The sequence below is a fragment of the Pan troglodytes genome, chromosome 7 (genome assembly GCF_028858775.2).
Source record: "Pan troglodytes isolate AG18354 chromosome 7, NHGRI_mPanTro3-v2.0_pri, whole genome shotgun sequence".
NCBI classification, from domain to species: Eukaryota; Metazoa; Chordata; class Mammalia; order Primates; family Hominidae; genus Pan; species Pan troglodytes.
The window spans coordinates 112,355,166-112,374,974 of NC_072405.2; the positions used below are offsets into that span (position 1 = coordinate 112,355,166).

The window sequence follows — 19,809 nt, forward strand, 5'->3', positions numbered from 1 at the left end:
CCTGGAAGAGGAAACGAGCCATCAGAGCTTTTTCTTTGTGGATCTTTGTCCTGAATTGTTTCTCTTGTTATCACAACCATATATTACTTTTAAAATTTGAAGGAAAATTTTTTTCATTTTAACTGATATGAAAAACATCAAATGGTAAAGAACATGTAACTGAAAATTAGGAAGAGAAGAAATGCAACTAGTATATAATAATATAAAAAAGAAATGTTCAGCCTCACTAGTCATCAAAGAAATACAAATGAAAAGAAAGTATTTTGGATTGCTTAGGACAGTCCCTATTTCTGCCTGTCGTTTTGCTGTAATTATTAGAAAGCACTCCACTTTCACTCTCAAAACTGTCCTGATGTGAACAATAAATTATATAGTCACCCTAGATTTAGCCAAGAAATATTTCTTGGCCAGTTATGATGTGCTACCTACTAGGCTGGGCACTTAGATTAGTTAGTGAAAGTATTTTGAAGTGATGATGGTCAATGCATGGTAAAAGAAGATGAAATCGATACAGTCTCACAACATGAATTGCTCTAACCCATTCGGAAAAGTAAATTGGCTTTTGCTAAAAATGTGTTAAGACTTTTTAAGTGTTCAAACCTTCGATCTATTAAATTCACTAAAACTATATCCTAGGATATAATGTTAAAAGGAGAAAAAGGTTATTGTACAGAAATAATAATAGCAAAAAATGTATAATAAAATGTTGACCAAATGACCAAAAATAGAATGACTAAGTAAACTGAGGTATAATCCATTCAATGAAATATTACATATGCAATAAAACATTGTCTACAAAGATTGCAGAATAAAAGATAAAATGTTTGGGACGTATGGTTAAATGAAAAAAATAATTTAAAAAATAGATAAATATGACTATATAACTAAGAAAAAAACTCTATATTAAGTAATGATAATAAATACTCCAGGATGCCTTTGAATATTTGGAATAAGAGTGATTCTTTCTTCTTTCTAATTTTCTATATTGTGCATATTTTATTTTATTTTATAATATCTTACTTTGATAATTGTGAGGACAATGATACAGAGGGAACAGCACCAAAGGTCCAGGGAACATATTCTTTAAATGTCTTCCTGTTGCTTTCCCAAGAAACTTCAGAGGCTAGAATGGACTTCTGGTTCTCACTGCTTATCCTTTGGCCTGGCATGGAAATGGTCATCATGGCTTCCAAAGGGTGAGGCGGTGGGAACTCAACATCACTGACTTCCCACATCCCCAGCCTCCACTTCCAACAACTGAGAAAATTTAGATCATATGTCTAAAGAGACGTGTGTGTGTGTGTGTGTGTGTGTGGTGTGCACATGTGTGTCTGAGTGTTGCTTCCTCTCTCCTTCCCCTATCCTCAAGGGCAGCAAGACAAACTCCAGAGCAATGGTACAGCAATCTGCCTTTAAAAATACAATGACAACGCAAAAGAGTGAGAGCCAAAGGAACCCCAGCCAGAGCAACACCCCAATATTAAAAAGTTTTAAATAACAACACGTTAAAGTCCATCTCTCCTCTCAAACTTGCCATATAATCCAAATTATTCATCTTGGATCTCTAACTGCAGTATTTAAGGCCCTATCTCAAATATTGGAATTAGGCTAAATATCTCCCCTCCAAGCACATGCAACAGTCAAATAAATGTTCAAAATCTCTTACATAACACTACAGTTATGTATCACACATAAATGATACATACATCTTCACAAAAATCTTTACGTAAAAATAGGGGAAGAAAAGACCCCAAATATTAACTCTGGCTGCCTTTGAACATTTGAATTATGGGTGATAACACTACAGTTATGTGCCTAAAACTGCTAGGGTAAATTAGAACTTTTTAATTTCAATATTACTATAAACACACCCAAGGATGTTCACCACTGAAAGAAATTCTTTGAAATGTTTATAAAAACAAAAACATTTTAGTAAAGAAAATAATGATCTCCCTAATTTATCTCTTTAGGAAGTTCACATATTTGTGATACCTTGTATGAGATTATTTTCTGAAAGGTAGGGTGCACCTGTACCTCTGATATTAAGAACAGCAGCATCAGCACTTCTATTGGTGAGATGCTGCATCTTCTCCTTGCATGTGTCATTCTACTTAACCCTCTCAACCTTCACAGTAACCCCATAAGGCAGGTACTATTATTGCTTCCGTTGTCACCTGAAGATACAAGCTCCAGGGGCCTCGCAGCTAATAAGTGGCAATACTAAGACCAAAACTGGATTAATCCCGCTCCAGAAGGGATGTCCTTTTTCCACCAGAGAACAACAGATTGCCTCCACATTCTTTTTTTATACCAAAAATATCCCTTGCCTAAGCTTGTTTTAGACAAACTGTGATAAAAAAAAAATTGTTATCAACTAACCAAACAAATTGGCTATCAATACACATTTAGCTATTGTGAATGAAGAAGATACTGAATGACTACATCAGTTTTCAAAAAAGTTATCCGGTCCCCAAATTAGAACTACAGGAAGGAAGCTGCTATAGTTTAAATAAGGTTGTTTGTCTCCACCAAATCTTAGGTTGAAATCTGATCCCCATTGTTGGAGGTGGGACTTAACGGAAGGTGCTTGGGTCGTGGGGGTGGGTGCCTCATGAATAGATTAATGCCCTCCCTGGGTGGAGGAGGGAGGTAAGTGAGTTCTCACTCTATTAGTTCAGTGGAGAGCTGATTATTAAGAGCCTGGCACCTCCCCCTCCCCTTGCTTCCTCTCTGGCCATGTGATCTCTGCACGTGCCAGCTCCTCTTCACTTTCCATCATGAATGGAAGCAGTCTGAGGCTCTCACCAGATGCCCAATCTTGAATTTTTACAGACATCAGAATTATAAGCCAAATAAACCTTTTTTCTTTATAAATTACCCAGTCTCACTTATTCCATTATAGCAACGCAAAATGGACCAAGACAGAAGCTATGAATGCCCTTCAAACAATGGAAACAGAAAAAAATAAACCAATTAAGTGGTCTAGGAGAGAAAAGGAAAGGTATAGACAGACCTAAAAATAGTTTCCACCTTATCTCTGTTTCAGTAATAGCAGATTAGCACATATTCTCTTGGAAATGTCACCCAGGCAACCAGAAATACAAAGACAAAGATGTTCCAAAAAACACATGTATATAAATCTATTTTTGCCATCTTTGAGCATAAATGATCACTATAGCAAGAAAGACAATAATTAGGAGATTATCTTTTTTAAAAGCAGGCACAGAAGAAAGTTTATAAATAGGTACCTAGTGTAAAGTAGGGTAACAAAGTGTAAAAGTAGGTCTCTATCTGATAAGAGGCCCTGGCCCATTGCCTCAAATTCAGGCCAAGAATCTATTAGAAGTGTTAAACATATTTTTGCCTATGTTTTTCAAATCTCATGTTTTTATCTCATAAACCAAAGGCAGACGAATACAAAATATGGTAGGCTGGCAAATTTTAAAAACGTATTTTGAAAACTGCCTTAAGTCCCACTTAAGTAGAATAACTATGTTTCTTTACCTGGATTGCCTAGGACAGTCCCCATTTGTGCCTGCTGTTTTGCTGTAATTACTGGAAAGTCCTCCCCTTTCACTCTCAAAAATGTCCCAATGTGAACAATAAATTATGTAGTCGTCTTATATTTAGCCAAGAAACATTTCTTGGCCAGTTATGATGTGCTACCTACTGGGTTGGGCACTTATATTAGTTTTTTAAAAGGTATGTAAGATAAGAACAATTTCAGAACAATCTACTTGAAAAGACAGAAATAGCACCCCAAACAACCGTGAATCAGTGAAAACTTGATAATCATTGGTGTAGTCTAGGCTGTCAGTGCCTTAGTTCAGATCAGAGAAGAGTAGCGAGTGTATCCCCTCAAGGGGGTCACTCCGTAGAACTAATGCTAAAAGCAGCAATGCTTCTCGAGCACTTCCTGTGTGCCAGGCACTATGACAAGCATGATGCCCACGTGATCTCGCTTCATGCTCAAAACAGCCCTGTAAGTGAAGGGCTGTCATTCGCTCATTTTATGGATGAGATGACTTCCCCAAAGTCAGGCCAGAGAATTCAAATGTCTAGCTCTCAAACATACGTTCTCCACCACTGTAGATGTGGAGGTACTGCCTTCTGATCACCCATCCCTACCAGGAGCTGGCCCAGCAGAGTCACGTGTTATCACAGCCATCAGCTTCTCTCTTTCTGCCCTGCAGCAGAGCAAGCTGTGGCCAAACTCTGTCCAAGGGTTACCAAATCAGTTAAAGCCCAACCAGAAAACTAAAGAGGCTGCTCTTGAATCCTATGGAGGAGTCCTACTGAAGAGGCTATTGAGAAGAAAGTCATACAGGGGTTCAGGAAAGCAATGAAGGATGATGCAGGACTCTAAGGCTAGTAATAGCAGGAAGCCATGACCACCCTAGGCCTGAAGGCATGAGGGGAGGAAGTGGCTGAAGGAACCCAAAGAGGGTGGCGATATGGAGAGGATAGCTGCAGGCGCTGTGGTCTTTAGCACACACACGCCAAGCTGCAGCTTGCAACCCAGTGGAGGGACAGGGGAATAAATACCCTACCTCACTCTCCTCCCACCCTCCCGTCTCCTGCTGATTTCTGGCCAAATTATACCAGAAGTCAGAAGAAAAGATGGCCATTGACGCCAGTGGTAAAGATCACCTCTTGGGGCACAGAGCCAGGTGGAGAAGGGAGCCAGGGACGTGGAAGGGCCAACAGGAGATATCCAGGCCTCTTACTGCCCTTGCCCTACAGAAGAGCTGTGCTCCAACCAAGGCAGAGGAAACTGGCCTGGTCACTCTTTGGGAGTTAAGGTGCCAGGTAGGTAAAAGGACACCATCCTCAGCATATGTACAAAGCCAGGGCCAGTTTCATGAGCATGTGACCTGTGCCATCACACAGGCCCCATACTCAGCAGGGCCCCACGCTGGCATTAATCCTCCACTAGCACCATCTTCAAATTCTTAATTTTTTTAAACAAAGTTCCCACACTTTCATTTTGCTGTGAGCCCCACAAACTATGTAGTCGATCCCCTGCAGGGCAAACCTTTTCTTCAGGTAGTGAGACTAAATTCTGTAAGTATCACAGTATTCCGATACACTGTTAAAGCAAAAGGATCCAAAGTTAATATTAACCAGAGTAACAATGATACAGTAGGATAGGTAAGATGGTAACATGAAGGGGCACTTTACCTTTTTTTCTTTCCTTCCTCTCTTTTAAAGTCAAACTGTAAAGCAGCTGAGAAACCAAAATTAGCTGCCCCCTAGAGAGAAACAGACCTTAATTACACCTGCTACTCCATAGCACAGACTGAATGGATTTTGGCTTTTCCCCAGTTAATGCGATCAATGCAGACAATAAAACAGAATAATTGATGCCCTGGAGTGGACTTTTCTGATACACCTCATTTGATGGACTGCAGTCATCGAATTCTCCAGGCCATTGCCAAAGCTACTCTTTACCTTGCCTTATGTGCCCGATGTACACAGGCCCTACTTTGGGGCTCACTGTTGAAAATACATAAATAAAAGACGTGCGGATGGGTCAATGGCATTCACAAACAATATTTATAGTGGATGCTTCCTGAAGCATGGGCTTAGAAACTTGAGTCTCTGCTGCTTCTGCTTCCCTTTCCTGAAAGGCTCCAGCATCCTTAGCCTTCCTCTGAGAAATTATATTTCTAAAAGCATCTGGGAAAGCCCCAGGTGAGAAGCCCAAACAGGACCAGTGGCAGCTCTTTTTCCCATTCATTTCCTTCAATGCCATCCAGCAAAGCGAAGCCCAGAAAACGTTTAGCTGAGACAGGGATCAAACTGGCTTCTGACAGCCTCTTTCACTCACCCCTTTATTTCAGAAGTAAAGGACAGTAGATTTTAAGTGTTTGCTTATTTTGTTGTTCAAAGTTAGAATAAAATTTCAAATGATCAAATCAAAAGCATTTAGAAAACCTCTACTGTGTCAGAAGGGGAACATCACACACCCTGTCGTAGGGTGGGGGGAGGCGAGAGAGATAGCATTAGGAGATATACCTAATGTAAATGACGAGTTAATGGGTGCAGCACAGCAACATGACACATGTCTACATATGTAACTAACCTGCACGTTGTGCACATGTACCCTAGAACTTAAAGTATAATAAACAAAAACAAAAAAAACAAAAAAAAAACCTCTACTGTGTCAAGGAACCTAGAATCCAGACAGTAAATCAAATCTAGGGGCACCGTAACAGAGTCAGAGAATCCATAGTTGCCATGTATCCTAACTACTGAGCTCTGTCGTGGGTTGAATGGTGGTGACCCCCAAAAAAAGGTATGTCCAAGTGTCCAAGACTTTTTTGGGTTTCTTTTGTAGGGTGGTGGTGTTGTTTTGAGACAAGGTATCGCTCTGTCACCCAGGCTGGAGTGCAGTGGGGTCAACATGGCTCACTGCCGCCTCCACCTCCCAGGCCCAAGAGATTCTCCTACCTCAGCCTCCCGAGTAGCTGGAACCACGGGTGCATGCCAAGAGGCCTAATTTTTTTTCTTTTGTTTATTTTTATTTATTTATTTATTTTTTGGTAGAGATGGGGTCTCACCTTGTTGGCCAGGCTGTTTTTGAACTCCTGGGCTCAAGCAATCCTCCTGCCTCGACCTCCCAAAGTGCTGGGATTACAGACATGAGCCACCGGGCCTGGCCATAACCAAGCTTTAACCCCTGGAACCAGTGAATATGACCTTATTTGGAAAAAGGGTCTTTGCAGATGTAATAAAGGATCTTGAAATAAAATCATTCTGGATCACGCAGCTGGGTTCTAAATCCAGTGACAAATGTCTTTATAAAAGATGCGCAGAGGAGAGACACACAGAGAAGAGCAGGAAGCAATGTGACGTGCAGCGCAGCTCCAGTGATGCAACCTCATGCCCAAGAATGCTGCAGCTACCAGAAGCTAAAAGAGGCAAAGGATGAAGTCGCCCCTAGAATCTCTGGAGGAAGCACGGCATTTCGGCCTCAGACTTCTAGCCTCCGGAGCCGTGAGAGGATAAATATCTGTTGCATTCAACCACCATTTTGTGGTCATTTGTTTCAGCGGCCACAGGAAACAAATATAAGCTTACAGCCCCATCTCTCACCTGTGGCCTCAGCTTCACAATCTCCGGCCAGGGACTATATGAAGCCTTCCAAAGCAGCCCATTCCGTGTACACAGTAGGCCTAGTTCTGGCCCCAGATGAGTCTAATCCCTTTCCCTCAGTACAGTGCTTTCATGTATGTGAAGAAAAGAATATAAAAGTCCCACAGAGCAATTCCAGGCCAGAGAGTCCCAGCTACTGTCCTCGGCATCCGCCAGCTCATGAGAAATCCCCTTAACTTGTACCAGTCAGGGCAGCACAGAGGGAACGATCCTCTCCCTTCCTTTGAACAGTATTCTCTTATTGCAGCCCAAGGTCTCACTAATGTTTAAACAGCCAGGTGACACTGTCAACTCCGTTGGCACTTTCAACTCAAAAAAAAAAAAAAACACAACTTACATCTTTTTCATGTGTAGCAAATGTGATTCAAGGACATGTTGTCACTCCCATCAAGTATATGGAAAATATTCTTTTTATCTAAATATAATGAATCAAGTATGAAATATGCCTGCAAAGTACATTATTTTTGTAAAAAGTGGGGGATCTGAGCAGGCACCCACACCACCTATTGACAGCCAAGCCAAGTTTGTACACATCAGATTATTTCCAAAGAACCAAAACACACAGGTTGGGGAAAACGTAACCTTCCAGATCCAGCTGCATATACAGAAGAAATGTGCTGATGATCTCTGATTATTTGTCAGTCTTCAGATTTCAGCTCCATAACCTGCACTAGCTCCCAATGTTGGTAAATCATTCAACCTCTCAATGCCTCAGTTCACTTACCTGTAAATTGGGGATAATTAGAACACTACTTTGTGTTGGCTACTATGGACTACAAGATAGTCCCACATCAACAGGCCTTCTTGCTGTCTGGCTCTGGCTAGTTTGGCCAATTGGGAGGCACCAGCACCAGATCAGAGAGTGGAAGAGAATGGTTGGGGCCTTTATCTACCTGGATGCCTCCCCACCAGGCCACAATGGGCAGTAGTCATATTCCTCTACTGAAAACCACAGCTCCAGCCAGCAGCCCTGTCCCCTGAACAACTCCAGAAACTGCTCTCTCACCTCATGCTGTCAGGGCTGGGTAGTGAAGGCTTGCATGCACTGCTGGCCACTTCTGGTGGGTTCCCTGATCTTACCCACACCTGTGTAAATAGTCCCTTCATTAACTTTCCTCAGTTACTGCCTTCTGAGCAGTTCATCTGCCTCCTTATGGGATGCTGGAGGAGGAATCTTTCATAGGATTTATCAGAATTAATCAATACTTGAATCACCTTTAGGCATTTGCTAGCATGAGTGCTATTATTAGCAACAGTAGTCTACTTCTGTGAGGAATCCTGGGCCATGAGATCTCTCGATGCCGTATTTACATTTCCTCCCCAAGTTCAGTACCATTTACTAGAGATAGACATATTTTCAGTTGTACAGATGTGGGGAAAACTATTATGTTCTCTCATCTAAATAATTAAAATAACTTCTCTGCTGCTTTCCTCTTCTCCCCACCCCCTCTCTAATGTCCAAACCTTCCGATCATGCCATTATCACAGGCAACAAATATCCAATGGTTCCCCATGACCCTAGAATGAAGTTTAAACTCTACCACTATTTCTCACAATTCAATTCCAACCTACCTTCAAGAATGTGTTCAACATTTCACACCTACTAGCATGGCTATTATATTAAAAGAAAAAACAGAAAATAACAAGTGTTGATGGAATCCTTGTGCATTGCTGGTGGGTATGTTAAATGGTACCACCGTGGAAAACAGTGGATGTTCCTCCAAAACTTAAACACAGAATTGCCATATAACTCAGCATTTCCACTTCTGGGCATATACCCAGAAGAACTGAAAACAGGGAGTTGAACATATCACTGTACACCCATATTCACAGCAGTGTTTTCACAGTAGCCAAAAGATGGAAGCAACCCAAACGTCCATCAGCAGATGCATGGATAAACAAAGTGTGGTACCTGCATACAATGGAACAGTATTCCACCTTAAAAAGGAAAGAAATTCTGCCCATGTTACAACACGGATGATCTCTGGGGACATTATTATAAGTGAAATAGGCCAGTCACAAAAAAGACAAATACCTTTTATATGAGGTACCTAGAGTAGTCAATTCATAGAGACAGAAAGTAGAATAGTGGTTGCCAGAGGTTGGAAGGGAGGAGGAGATAGGAAGTTAGTGTTTAGTGGAAACAGAGTTTCAGCTGGGCAGGATGAAGAAGTTCTGGAGATGGATGGTGGTGATGGTTGCACAATAATGTGAATGTACTTAAAGCCACTGAACTGTACGTTTAAGAATGGTTAAAATGGTCAGTTTTATGTTATGTATATTTAACCACAGTTTTTTAAAAGGTTGTATTCAAGAAATATTTATTGCTTGCCTATGGCACAAAGCACTGTACTGGGGCTGCCTCAGGAAACAAAATGCAAGACCACCATCCCCAGGAAGGGAACTTACCTCCTGCACATTCCCCTACTTGCTCCAGATTCTAGTCAATCCCTTCCCTAATTATGTCTTGCACTTTCACATTAGAATATAAATTCCTAAAGACAGGGGACTAGATCTTATTCAGCCTTTATCCCTACAACCTAACAGAATGCTGAGCATGTAGAAACTGCTCAAGAATATTGGTCAAATCGTTGAGTAAAAATCCAGGCAGAGACGTCTATGTCATTTTTCTCATGTCTTCTAGCCAGTCAGAACTTAAAATTTCTTGAAGTTATATAGCTATACTTGCAGGAATAGAGAGGCTAGAGCTTCACACTAAGCTCACTAAACTCACTTTAAATACTCTGTTCACAAGTAATTCTACTAAGTGCATAAATTGTGGATTTCAGATGAGAACTCCACTATTTACTGACCATGTGACCTTGAGCAAATTATTGCGTGTTTCTAACGCTGTTTCTCTTATCTATGAAGAGGGAATGCTAACAGTCCTATAGTGAACATCTGTTGCTTTGCAATCCAAAATCCAGGGGCTCATCTCTTGGTAAGAGTATAACAATTTTCTGCTGAAGAAACACCCCTGCTCCTATTTCTCAGCCCGTCTCTAAGGATGAAACATGTGACATGTGATGAAGCCCAAGCCTAGTAACATGTGGCACCCTGGTCACAGGAATAGACACAGGACCCAATCAATGCTGACGAGCCAGAGTAAGTCATTGTGAGCAATGCCGGGATGGAGACTTCCACTTTCTGGCTGGATTTAAAGCCCAGACTATGTAAGGTCTGGAGCTCTTCCAGCCATCCTACAACGAGATGGGGCCTCAATGAGATGGTACTAAAAATGGTGCCGACTCCATGAAAGCAAACTGAGAAAAATAGAGAAATGAGGTCCCGCTAACAATGTTTGAGGCCTGAATCAGGCCATATCTGAAATGTCTTCCTCTGGACTGAGGAGTTATCAGAGCCAAAATAACATTCCTTTTTTGCTAAAACAGTTTGAATGTTGGGGTTCCTGACACAACAGAATTGAGTCCTAAGTAAAATATCTCCTGAAAAATTATCATAAATGTTAAATGAGGTATTCCATGTAAACCAGGGCCACATAGTACACACTCAATAAATGCCAATATCAATGTTAACTGCAGTGACTGTTCATTGTTGTGGTAGAAAGTTCCTGCCTTCTAGGGACTTTTAACTCATGTGCTCTATCCCTGATTTCTGTCTTCATTACCCGCAAATGATATTCTCTAGGATAGGAATGGTAAAGACTATTCCCTAATCCCATTCCCTAGCAGACAGACATCACTAGTTGACCACAGCACACTTTCTTGCTGAGCCCAGACCCAGCCTTGGATTCCTACTGGACCCAGATTTCCAGGCAGCCAATCAGATGATGTGCAAAATGAAACCAATATGTCTCAGCTTCATTGCAACAGTTGGCAAAATTTTCCTATAAGGAGCTAAGTAGTAAGTATTTTAGACATGGTCCCTATCACATATTCTTCTCCGTGTTTTGTTGTGTTGTGTTTTGTTTTTGTTTACAACGCTTTAAAAATATAAAGCTCATTCTTTGTTCTCGGTTGTACAAAAATCCCTTCTCTAGAGCTTTGAAGCCAGACTCTGGGGCTGCCTCAGGGAAGCAGCAGCTCTTATCTTCCTGTGCAACTTCCTGGGACCCCAGGAGTTGGAGAGCTTGGAGTGAGTGCCTGAGTCAGAAAAGTACCCTCTGAACATACTGAATAGTCCAAAAAGTAACAAAAGAGCTTTGGTGACTGCAGATTTCCTGTTATCATACCAATACCAGGCAATCTGAAATTCACACTCTGAGGGATGCTATACATAATTCAAGGAAAAGCTATAAAACCCATGTGTGTTATAAACTTCACCTCTGCCTCCAGAACCAAATTCACTGCACAACCCTTTCAAAAAATTGGACCTCCATCCCCTACAGCCACATCTGAGATGCCTGACCTTTTCATGAGAGAAGTAAGGAAAGAGAAGGGTTCAGATCGTTACATTTCTTCATTGTTAGTCTGCCCCTGACCATTAAAAGGACACACCTCGAGGGCAAGGATCCCATCAGTTTCAAGACAGTATGCCACATTTCTTTTGACCAACTCTTGATTCCTTAGTATTTCCCAAGGTTTTTTATCGTAGAGTGTTAGATATAAAGCTTGGTTTGGTCCTCCTCTCTGTCTATTATTCTCTGTGTTTGATTCTGGCTTTAGTGAAAAGGACTGGATTTTGTTTGACTGATGTTTGTTTATTCATTCAACAAACATGTACCTACAATCAGAACCCATCTCTCAAGGCACATGCAGGTGCCTTGATACATAGATACATAGATAATGTACATAGAAAGATACATAGATAATGGTGCAGAATGATGCGAGGGCTACATCCAGGGTAGCATGGCACCTCTGGGAGGGGGAGTGCCATGCAGCCTGCTGGAAGGCAGTGTCGCAGCAGCTGAGCTGCCAAGAATGCATAGGAGTTGACCAGACAAGGAAGGTTGGGGAGATGATAGATGCTGCGACTCAGTGGCTTGAGCAGAGGCTACATGGGGGGAGGCTTGGGAGATGAGGTTAATGAAGAGAGAAGGATGGGACCGTGAAAGTCCCTGGAGTGTGAATTCTATCCTGAAAACCACAGAAAACCTCTAAAGGAAATTAAGCAGGATGACTGGCTTAGTTTTTGTTTTTGGAATGAGTGTCCACAGTTTGGAGAATGGACTGGAGTAAGACGGTCCTGATTGGGAACAACAAGCTCAAAAGCAATTGGAACAATTCAGGCAAGAAGTGCTGATAATATGAACTAAGTCAGTGACAGCAGGAACTGAGAGAAGAGGGCGTATAGCAACAACAACAAAAATAATAAGAGCTCACATTTATGCAGCACTTACAACAAGGCATGATGCTTAGTGCTTTCTGGGTATTAACTCATTTTATCTTCACAGTAACCCTGAGATAGCTTTGTTATCTATTATCAACCTCATGCCTCACATCAGAAAACACAGTAGAGGTTAAGTAAGGACCCCAAGATCCAGGAGCTATTGACGAATGAGCCACAGCTCAAACCCAGCTGTCTGGCTGCAGAGCCCACACTCCTAATGTCCATATTGGCAACTCTCCTAATACAGTTACAGACAGAGGGTCTACAGGACTGGACACTGAATGGTTGAGACAGGGGAGACTCCAGGACAATTTCCAGAGATCTGGCTTGGGTAGGTAAACATGTGAATTTCAGTTTCTTGAGCCTCCTCCCCAGATCTGTCCTTGCCCCGCTACCGCAAGTACCCACACTCCCACCATCACACCACACCCCCTCTCCTTTGCAGTCTGCATCAAGGCCTTTGGCCATAAAACACGGGGATCTCCCAATTGGAGTGAAAAACCTCACAAGCATTTCCAATTAGGTCTGAAAAACCCCTGACAGCAAACTCTGCTCTTGGTAATACAGTGGCTTAGGTTTGTTATTTTCAAATCAGCCAGAAGTAGGAAAACTTTGAGCGAGCTTGTGTGGTTTCCTTCTGAGAGAGTGAGACCTTGGCTGCCTACTTCTGTGTTTCACCGTAGCTGCCCTACGGAACAGAACATAGACCTTCCTGCGGGGCTAGCGTGTAAGCACAGCAGCACACCAGCCGCCTCGCCTGCGGCCTCCGACAGACCCGCAGGAAGAAACTGACCCTGGCAGGAGCTCTGCAGAGCCAAATGGCATTCTTTCTCCATGCACAAAAGTTAAAGCAAGCATCTGCAGCATTAGAAAAAAAAAAAAAAAACTTGTGTATTTCCTGCGGACAGGGAGACCTCCTGCCCCTCCCGGGCTGATACAACCCACTTTGCACATCCTGCTTCTCTGGGAGCTAAAAATAAATCGGTATGCACTGAAAAACACTCAAACACATCTCCCCAGCACACCCTTCCCGAGTCCTCGAGCGCAAGGGACACGAATCTTTCAGGTCCTGAGTCCAAAATACAGACCACTTCCTCGTCCGGGTTCAACCAGCGCCTTTCGGCCTCTCCCTCGGCCCCCTCCCCAGACGCCCACGCCCTGCACCCGCCTCCTGCGGCCTTTCCGGGCAGACTCCGCAGGCCCGGGATCCAGCGGGTGCCCTGGCCCCCGGCTCCGGCCCCGGCCCCCGGGGCGGGATGCTCCAGAGGTCCCCGGGCCGCCAGGCTCACCAACGCCCCCTTCTGCCCAGCGCGCCCCAGCCCGCCGGCCCCACGCGCCTCTGCGCGGCCCTCTGCAAAGTTGCTCTCTCCTTTTCTGCCGCCCACCCTCAAGGTCTGTGATTTTGTTTTGTTTTCCCTCAGAGGCACTGGGGGAATGACAGAGGAATTGACAGGGTGAACTGCACCCAGGAGGGAGCTGCTGGAACCAGGTTCCCAGAACCGCGCGCTCCTCGAACCCACCCCTGCGCCCGCGGCGCACCGAGCGCACGGGTCCCCCCAGCAGCCGCCCCCGGCACACCAGCCCCGGCTGCAACTCCGACTCCGCTCTGGCTACCGAGAAGCGGAGGGAAGGCGCTGCGACTCACCGCCTCGGCCGCTCCCAGCGTCTGTGTCGCTTCGGGCGAGGCGGCGGCAGCAGCGGCAGCGCCTTCCCTCCGCCCGCCTCCCCCTGGACAGCACCGTCGCCAGCCGCGCCCCCCTCCCCAGCCTGGCTCGCCGCCTCCCTCCTCGCGGCCGCAGACCCCCTCTCCACTGCAGCCCCGCAGGCAGCCTCTCCGCGGTGGGCTTCACCGCGGGGTTGCAGGGGGCCAAGATGAGGCGCGGGATTTGCAGGTGCAGTGGACGCCCCCCACCTTGCTCTGGTGCAGCCTCCGGGCGTGTCCCCACTGTGCCCCATAGTCCTAGCTCACCGCCCAGGCCTCTAGCCAGCCTGCACTGCTACTTTCCAAGGGGTGCCATCTGCTTGCCTCCTCGGGTCGTGGGAGGTCAGATTCAGCCTAGAGCACCTCCTTCCAAGCTTCGATTTGAGGGGGGGTCTGGGGTCCCTGCTCTACCGCAGTGAAGTTCAAGGGAGCCTTGGAAGGCAGTTGAAAAGCTTCTCAGGTGGTGTCCTCTGGACTCTTCATGCCCACAAGGTGGGAGGGGGGCTGCTTTTGTCTAACTAGTGCTTTCTCTACCCAAAGCCTTCTGTAAACTGTCTAGGAAAAGCTTAACAAAAAATCCGGAAGAAGACATCTAAGGGGCCCCTCTCCTGCCCCTCCTTCCTCCCCTCAAATTTTTCATCTCGTGTGGAGATAATGAGAAGCAAAATGTCTTGTCAATTCATTCACCCAATATTTATCGAGTACCTCCTGTCTGCCAGCACCTGTTTCCTGTCTTGCTGTGTCGTCCACTCATGGCCTCTCAAAAAGCCACTGTAACTAACTCCTTGTGCTTGTCAACCCTGGTGACATTTCCAGAACCCGCAGAAGGTCTCAAGAGCAACTCAACTTCATCAATTTAAAAAGTTGCTGGTTAAAAATAACAAGGCTGCAAAGGCACCGTGACCTGGCCTTCCTCGTTGTAATGTTTGCAAAATCTTTTAACATGACTGGTTATAGAAAGGACAGTTACATTGAGGTCCAGACAGCTGCCAACTCTGATTTAAACACCAAGTAAAAGTTTCATCTAATCAAAAGCACCCTTTCCCAGCTCTACCGGTTGCCTTCAATTGTAAAACAAAAATTATCTAGGAGGCTGTTAAACCATCATCAAATACTAAAACCTTTGCTTGCATTGGGTTAGCAGGTTAGCCCAGCATTTCCCTTCCTGGACACACAGGAGGAGAAATGCTGGGCTAATCTGCTAATCCAATGCAAGCAAAAATTTGCATTGGAAAGTTGGATTTTTTGGTTTTTGGTTTTTTCTTTTTTCTTAATACTAGGCCCGACCCCGAGAGAATCTAATCTAATTGTTAAAAAAAAAAAAATCCGGGGTTCAGGGGTGTCCAGCTTTGTATGGGTATTTTTTTCACATGGGCCCCAGGAGACTCTGATGTGCGGCCAGGGTTGGAAACCACCATAGGATTAGCCAATCATCAAGCAGGGCCTAAGGCAACGTCCCGTTGATACAGCAAAAGGTCTGCACAGGTGTTGCAAACTCAAATGTCCCTAAAGGATAAAAGCAGGTGACAAAGAAGTAACTTAAGTGGTTATACAGGGACAAACTGAGAAGGGCACAATGGCCCTGAAAAAGGCAGCCTCATTTTTCTACGTGGGAAAAGAGGGTCCAGTGTGGCCATCAAGTCGGGGTATTTTATTTTATTTTGGTTTGGTTCCCCCTGCCCCCAAGAGAAGCCAGAAGTTCACGTTTAATGTGAACTCTTCTAATTTAAAAATATCAGTAACTTATTTTTTAAATATTTTAAAAAATTTTAAATATTTTTTAAATATTTCTCTATAAGCCAAGAAAAAAAGAATTTGTAGGCCACAAGTGGTCCCCTGGTCATCGGTTCGTCACCTGTAGTCTGGACAGACTCTGTGCGTAGGAAGCAGTTAGGAAGGTGCTTGGAGTGGGATTCCTCAGAGAGAGAGGTGATTTTAAAGTCCACTTTATCTACTTTGCTTTATTGATGTGATTTTTCCTTAATGATCTCTACTGTTTAAAAAAAAAAAAGAAACAGTTTTGCTGAGATATAATTCACACATCATACTATTCACTCAAAATATGCAATTTAATATTTTTTGCATATGCACAGTTAGTTGTACAAACTATTACCATAGCCAATTTTAGAACTGATTTTCATCACCCCATAAAGAAATCCCACACCTATTAGCACTCATTCCCTTCTTTCCCCAACCCCCAACTTCCAGTGACCACTTATCTGTTTTCCCTATATGTAGATTTGCCAATTCTGGACATTTTATATAAATGGAATCATACAATTTGAGGACTTTGTGACTGGCTTCTTTCACTCAGCTTAATGTTATCAAGGCTGTCTCATGTTGTAGCATGCATCAGTACTTTGTTCCTCTTTATGAACAAATAAGATGTCATTGTATAGCTCTATCACATTTTGATTATCCATTTATCAGTTGACAGACATTTAGGTTGTTTCAGTTTTTTACTATTATGGATAATGCTACTATGAACATTTGTGTTCAAGTTTTTGTGTGGATGTACGTTGTCATTTTTCTTGGGTATATATATATATATATACCTAGCAGTAAAATTGCCAGATCACATGGTAACTCCACGTTGAACATTTTGAGAAATTGCCATACCTTTTCCCAAACCAGCTGCACCATTCTACATTCCCACCAGCACTATATGAAGGTTCCAGATTTCTTCCATATCCTCGCCAACACTTGTTATTTGCCACTGAAAAAATTATACCATCCTAGTGGAGGTACAATGGTATCTCTTTTTTTTAATTTTTCTTTAAGTTCTGGGATACATGTGCCGAATGTGCAGGTTTGTTACATAGGTATACATGTGCCATGGTGGTTTGCTGCACCCATCAACCCATCATCTAGGTTTTAAGCCCCACATGCATTAGGTATTTGTCCTAATGCTCTCCATCCCCTTGCTCACCACCCCCCACAACCGACAGGCCCTGGTGTGTGTTGTTCCCTCCCTGTGTCCGTGTGTTCCATGTGTTCTCATAGAGTGGTATCTTATAACATTTGATTTCCATTTTCCTAATGGCTCATGGTGTTGATCATCTTCATGTGTGTATTGGCCATAACTTCTTCAGAGAAATGTCTATTCAGATCCTTTGCCCATCTTAAATTTGGTTATTTATCATTTTATTATCCAGGTGTGAGAATTTTTTTTATATATTCTGGATATAAGTCCCTTATCAGATCTATGATTTGTCATTATTTCCTCCATTTCTGTGGCTTGCCTTTTTATTTTCTTGGTGGTGTCCTTTGACGCATAAAAGTTTTCCATTTTGATGAAACACAAATTATCTATCTTTTCTTTTGATGCTTGTACTTTTAGTGTCGTATCTAAAAGGCTTTGCCTAATTCAAGGACATAAAGATTTATGTCTGAATGTTGGGCCCTGCTTTTTTTTTTTTTTTAAGATGGAGTTTCACTCTTGTTGCCCAGGCTGGAGTGCAATGGCATGATCTCGGATCACTGCAACCTCCGCCTCCCAGGTTCAAGTGATTCTCCTGCCTCAGCTTCCTGAGTAGCTGGGATTACGGGTGCCCGCCACCATGCCCAGCTATTTTTTGTATTTTTAGTAGAGACAGGGTTTCACCATGTTGGCCAGTCTGGTCTTGAATTCCTGACCTCATGATCCACCCGCCTTGGCCTCCCAAAGTGCTGGGATTACAGGAGTGAGCCACCACTCCTGGCCGGGCCCTGCTTTTTTAAACGCTCTTTCAACAGTGTGGTATTGAAAACTGGGAACACTGAGACAACCGGCAGTAAGTCTACATTCAGAGCCTCCCACCTCAAGAGGTCTCATTTGCTGGGACAGTTCTCTCACCACCTCATTTGGTCAACTTTGGGCACTGAATGGCAAGTTTGTGTCAAGCAAGCAACTGAATGTATAGATTTTAGACTAGCCAGTCCAACAATAGCAAGTATTCATTCTAAGGGCCTCCTGTGTGCTTAGAGCTGCTCCAGGCTCTCAGGATATAGCACTAAACAAGACAGACAGGTTCATGCTCTTGTGGGGCTTAATGAGAGAAACATAAACAGAGCACATAAGACACATATTAGATGAGTGCCTATGTCAGTAATTCACATAGAATGATTGATGGAACAGCTGAGGAAGGAGCCAGGCAGGGGAAACATAGTGCAAAGGCTCTAACTTGGGGGCAGGTGGGGGGGAAATACACAGCTTATTCTGGAATCCAGGAAATCAGATGTGCTAGAGCTTGGTGGGGGTGCCTTTGGCTGAACTCCCCGCAAGTAGAGCCTGAGCAAAAGTTTAGGCATGAACAGTACATAAGGAAGTGAAATCACAGGGGAGTAGGACTGAGAGAAAAGGGAAGTGAGTCAGGAGAAGAGGGAGAGCAACTACAAGGAAGTGCATTCCGTGGCTGGGCATTGCCTCTCGAGTCTGCAGGAGCACCAAGGGTTGGTCAGGAGGCAGTATGGGGGCATTACTGAGAGTTTAGGAGGGATCCAAGAGAAAGGTACTGATCTGTGGTCTTCAGAGAAACAATGTAATGCTTCTGAAGTTCCAAACATCTGTCGGCAGTGGAGGAAGACTACTGGTGTGGTTGGAAGAAAGAAAACTTACCAGCAGGCTCCCTTCTCCCATTAGTCAATTTAGTCTCCCATTAGTTAACTTAGCCCTCCTAGGTTGCATTTGAGTGGCCACAAAGTAGCTGCCTGGACAACATCAGGGAAGTCCCAAGGTGGAAGGCAAGGCATATGACAGGAGGTGAGGCACTGCTGGGCTGGCTGTACCTGAGAGCACCCTGAGGGACTGGGAGCAGCAGCCACAGTGAGCACCTCAATCCGAAGTAGTAGCAGAAGTAGCAGCAACCTGGCCCCCTGAATACAGTGATAGTACAGACCACTGCTAGGTTTACTCTAGCAAATTGGTGCATTATCATCTATCTTAGAGGATGCATAAAATGAGCTTAATACAGTGGCCAGAAGGGAGAGTAAAAAACAAGGTCACAGAGTGCCAGGGCCAGACCATGGACTGTTTTGCAACTTGGGATCAAGAACATAAAATTTACTCTCAGTTGGAATTTATTCTAAGAACAATGCAAAGTCATTGAAGACTCCTTTGAAATTTATTTTTTTAATTGACAAACAATAAAATTCACTTTCTTAATAAGCAGTTCTGTGAGTTTTAATAAATGCACGGTTGAGTAGCCATCATTTCTATCAGAATTCAGAGCACTGTCACCCCTCCAAAAATGTTACTGCCCATTGTAGTGAAGCCTTTGCCCTAACCCTAGCCCCTGGCAATCACTGGTGTGTTCTTTGCCTCCGTGGTTCTTTCTTTTCAAGAACGTCAGATCAATGAATCATATAGTATGTAGCCTTTCAAGTATGGCTTCACTTAGCATGAAGCATGTGTTATTCATTTGTGTTGTTAAGTACATCAATGATTTATTCCTTTTTATGGTATGAATGTACCATAGGTTGTTATTCATTCACCAGTTGAAGGAAAGTTAGGTTATTTCCAGTTTGGGGCAATTATTAATAAAGCTACTAAAATAATTGCCTACGGTTTTTTCTGTGAATACAAGCTGTTATTCCATTTGGTCAAATATATAGGACTGGCATTGCTAGATCCCATGGTAAGTGTATAACTATGATATATATAGCTAAGCTATATATATCAA

The 19,809-nt window shown here is 43.5% G+C and overlaps 1 protein-coding gene across 1 annotated transcript in view; it reads right to left on the reverse strand.

Annotated features, from left to right (window-relative positions):
• The window catches only part of NCALD (neurocalcin delta), a 445,958-nt gene extending 431,824 nt beyond the window's left edge, over window positions 1–14,134 (reverse strand). Inside the window, exon 1 of the mRNA XM_063816501.1 lies at window positions 14,093–14,134. The gene's annotated coding sequence lies outside the window, so the exon portion shown is untranslated. The remainder of the gene's footprint in view (window positions 1–14,092) is intronic.
• Between the last annotated feature and the right edge of the window lie 5,675 nt (window positions 14,135–19,809).